Here is a 4,114-nt window from a genome sequence, read left to right as displayed (position 1 = left end):
ATTGCTCTAGTTAGAACTTCTAGCACAATATCGAATAGCATTGGTGACACTGGGCATCATCATCTTGTTCCCAATCTCAGCAGGAAAGCTTTCAGTCATTCACTGTTGAGTACAATGCTACTGTGGGTTTTTCCTATATGTACTTCTCCATGTTGAGAAAGCTTCCTTCTGTTCTCTTTTGGAGTGTTTTTTTTAAAATTGAGATATAGTCACATAAAAAAATATGAGTGCTTCATAAATTTTGTGTCATCTTCATGCAGGGGCCATGGTAATCTTCTCTGCATCATTCCAACTTTAGTCCAGGTGCTGCCAATGTGAGCACCAGAGTAGTTTTCTTTTTTTTAATAAATTTTTTTTAAAGGAGGTACTGGAGATCAAATCAGGGACCTTGTACAAAGGAGGCAAGCACTCAACCATTGAGTTACATCTGCTCCCTTTAAATAACCTTTTTATTTTAGAAGTTTTAAATTTACCAAAATTGCAAAGATAGTATAGAAGGTTCTCATATATTGTGGCAGTTTAATATTATTTATGAATTCCAAAAGAAATATTGATTATGTTTGTAAACTAGTGTGTTTCTCCAGGCATGATACCTTTTGTATTAGATTCAGCTGAGACATCTGATTAAATTATGTTAAGATTAGGGCTTTGATTCAAACACATCATTAGAATGTGACTCAGTGTTAAGTCCTAGGCCCCTGGGCTAATAAAACAGACTCACACAGAAGTAGACACACAGAGAAGAACACAGAGGAATAGAGACAGCTCCATAGACAAGGCAGAGGCCCTGGGAAGAGAGATGAGCCTGATAGTTTACAGCCGACCTTGTGAAGAGAACAGAGCAGCTGAGCCCGGAAAGAAACAAGTCCCAGGGAGAGAGATGAGCTTTATGTCAACCTACAGCTGAGATAGGAAGAAGCTGGGACGATGGAGCCTGAAAAGGAAGAAGGAAGGTTGAACCTTCACAGACATCACTGCCATCTTGCTTCAACATGTGGCAAATGGCTTTGGGTAAGAATGTACATCTTATGGTACCTTGAGTTGGACTCTTTAGGGCTTTGTGACTGTAAGCTTCTACCCCCAATAAATAGCCTTTATAAAAGCCAGCAGAGTTCTGATACTTTGCATCAGCACCCCTTTGGCTGACTAATATATATATCTTACATCCATTTCTCCTATTATTAACACCTTACATTAGTTTTATAATTTGTTATTATTAATGAACCAATATTCATACATTATTATTAACTAAATTATATACTTTATTCAGATTTTCCTTAGTTTTCATTTAATATCCTTTTTTGGTTCCAGGATCCCATTTAGAATACCAAATTACATTTAGGAATCATTTTTCTTTTTTCTTGCTTTCTTTAAAAAACCAACTCTATTGATAAATATTAACAAAGCATACAATTTATCCAAAGTGTTCAATCAGTGCTATTTGGTATAATCACATAGTTGTGCATTCATCACTTCAATCATTATTAGAGCATTTTCATTATTCCAATAGTAATAATAATAAACAAAAACAGACAAAGTCTTCATGTCTCAATCTCTCTATGCTTTCCCTGCTGTACTTAGGTACTATTTCTGGCTATTCCCCCACATTTATTTATTTATTAAGCAGTTTTATTGAGATATATTCACATATCATACAATCTATCCAAAGTGTATAATAAATGGCTTTTTGTATAATCACAATATTGTGCAGTCATCACCACAAAAATTTTTAAAGCAATTTCATTATTCAAAAAACCCCCACAAAACTCCACACTCCTTAGTGGCCCTTCACCAGCCCTACATAAACACCAATCTAATTTCATCTTTATAAATTGATTCATATTTGCATTTATATAAATGGAAGCATGCAATATCTAGTACTTTGTGTCTGGTTTCTTTCACTTAAAATAGGGACATAGTGTTCTTTGTTTTTTGGTCTGATAGTAACATTTTGTAGTATTAACATACGTTTGTTCAGCTTCAAAGAAAGGTGGTCTTGTATATGCAATTTTACTTATATTCATATTTCACATGAGGTCTTACTATTCTACACAGTCCCATATTACATTTTTAGCTTTCCTTTTAGTAATATACATGACCTTAGACTTTCCCTTTAAACCACTTTCATACCCACATAATAGTACTGGAGTTACAAACATTATGTTTTGTTTTCATTTTTCTATTTATTTCCAAAGATTAACACACATCCTTTTTACCAATTCTGCACAAGTTAACCCAGAACTTTCCACTCTCTAAACTTATTCTATTTTCTGGTGACCCATATTCAATAAGTTATTAACTCCATGAGATTACACAATGTATTTAGTTCATTATAGCACAGTCACACATTTGTGTCTGGCTTGCTTCACTCAATGCAATGTCCTCCAGGTTCATCCATGTTGTCATGTGCTTTATGACTTAATTTCTTCCTACAGCTGCATAATATTCCACCATGTGAATACACCACAGTTTGTTTATCCATTCATCCGTTGGTGGACATCTAGGCTGTTTCCAGCTTTTGGCAATGCCACTATGAACATTGGTGTACAGATGTCTGTTCGTGTCACTGCTCTTAGTTCTTCTGGGTTTATACTCATTGGTAGTATAAGCTGAGTCATGTGGCAAATCTATATTCAACTTCTTTAGGAACTGCCAAACAGTCCACCAACAGTCGGAATGCATAAATCCTCTGTCTTTTTAGTAGTGGCTATTCTGAAAGGTATGTAATGGTATCTCACTGTAGTTTTGATTTGCCTTTCCATAATCATTAGTGATATTGAACATTTTTCATGTGTTTTTATTTTTGCTATTTGTATTTTTTCTTTGGACAAATGTCTATTCAAGTCGTTTGCCCATTTTTTTTTTTTTTTTAAAGATTTATTTATTTATTTAATTTCCCCCCCTCCCCTGGTTGTCTGTTCTTGGTGTCTATTTGCTGCATCTTGTTTCTTTGTCCGCTTCTGTTGTCGTCAGCGGCACGGGAAGTGTGGGCGGCGCCATTTCTGGGCAGGCTGCTCTTTCTTTTCACGCTGGGCGGCTTTCCTCACGGGCGCACTCCTTGCGCGTGGGGCTCCCCCACGCGGGGGACACCCTTGCGTGGCACTGCACTCCTTGCGTGCATCAGCACTGCACATGGCCAGTTCCACACGGGTCAAGGAGGCCCGGGGTTTGAACCGCGGACCTCCCATATGGTAGACGGACGCCCTAACCACTGGGCCAAAGTCCGTTTCCCTGCCCATTTTTTAATTGGGTCGTTTGTCTTTTTATTGTTGATATCTTTATATATCATGGATATTAAATGCTTATTAGATATATGATTGCCAAATATTTTCTCCAATTGTGTTGTCTGCCTTTACAATCTTTTGGCAAAGTCCTTTGAGGCAAGAAAGTGTTTCATTTTGAGGAGGCCCCATTTATCTAGTTTTTTTTTTAGATTTATTTATTTATTTCTCTTCCCCCACCCCTCCTCCTCGTTATTTGCACTTACCATCTGTTCTCTTTTGGTCTTGTTTTTTTTTAGGAGGCATTGGGAACCGAACCTGGGACCTCCTATGTGGGAGGGAGGCACTGACCACCTGAGTCACCTCAGCTCCCTGCTTTTGTCTCTCATTGTGTTTCCTTGCTGTGTCTCTTCTTTGCATCATCTCACTGAGTCATTTTGTTGTGTCAGCTCACTGCATCACCTCACTGTCTTGGTTGTCTTCTTTAGGGGGCACCGGAAACCGAACCCAGGACCTCCCATGTGGTAGGTGGGTGGGTGCCCAACTGCTCGAGCCATATCTGCTTCCCTATCTAATTTTTCTTTTGTTGCTTGGGCTTCATGTGTAAGGTTAAAAAAACTACCACCTACCACAAGAACTTGAAAATGTTTTCCTACATTTTCTTCTAGGAGTTTTATGGTCATTGTTTTTCTATTTAGGTCCTTGACCCATTTTGAGTTAATTTTTGTATAAGATATGAAATAGGTGTCTTCTTTCTTTCTTTTGAATATGGCTATCCAGTTCTCCAAGCACTATTTGTTGTATAGACTCTTCTGGCCCAGCTGGGTAGCTTAATAACCTTGTCAAAAATCACTTGACTGTAGATGGGTGGGTCTATTTCTGAGTTCTCGATT

The 4,114-nt window shown here is 37.7% G+C and overlaps 1 non-coding gene across 1 annotated transcript; it reads right to left on the bottom strand.

The window, feature by feature from the left end:
• Positions 1–216: 216 nt before the first annotated feature.
• LOC111764694 (U6 spliceosomal RNA) lies at positions 217–322 on the bottom strand. Its single transcript, XR_002797243.1, has one exon. It is a non-coding gene; the product is annotated as a U6 spliceosomal RNA (small nuclear RNA).
• Between the last annotated feature and the right edge of the window lie 3,792 nt (positions 323–4,114).

This window comes from Dasypus novemcinctus, chromosome 23 (genome assembly GCF_030445035.2).
Source record: "Dasypus novemcinctus isolate mDasNov1 chromosome 23, mDasNov1.1.hap2, whole genome shotgun sequence".
Classification (NCBI taxonomy): Eukaryota; Metazoa; Chordata; class Mammalia; order Cingulata; family Dasypodidae; genus Dasypus; species Dasypus novemcinctus.
Note: the sequence above shows the minus strand (reverse complement) of the source record. Positions and strands in the feature narration are given on the sequence as shown.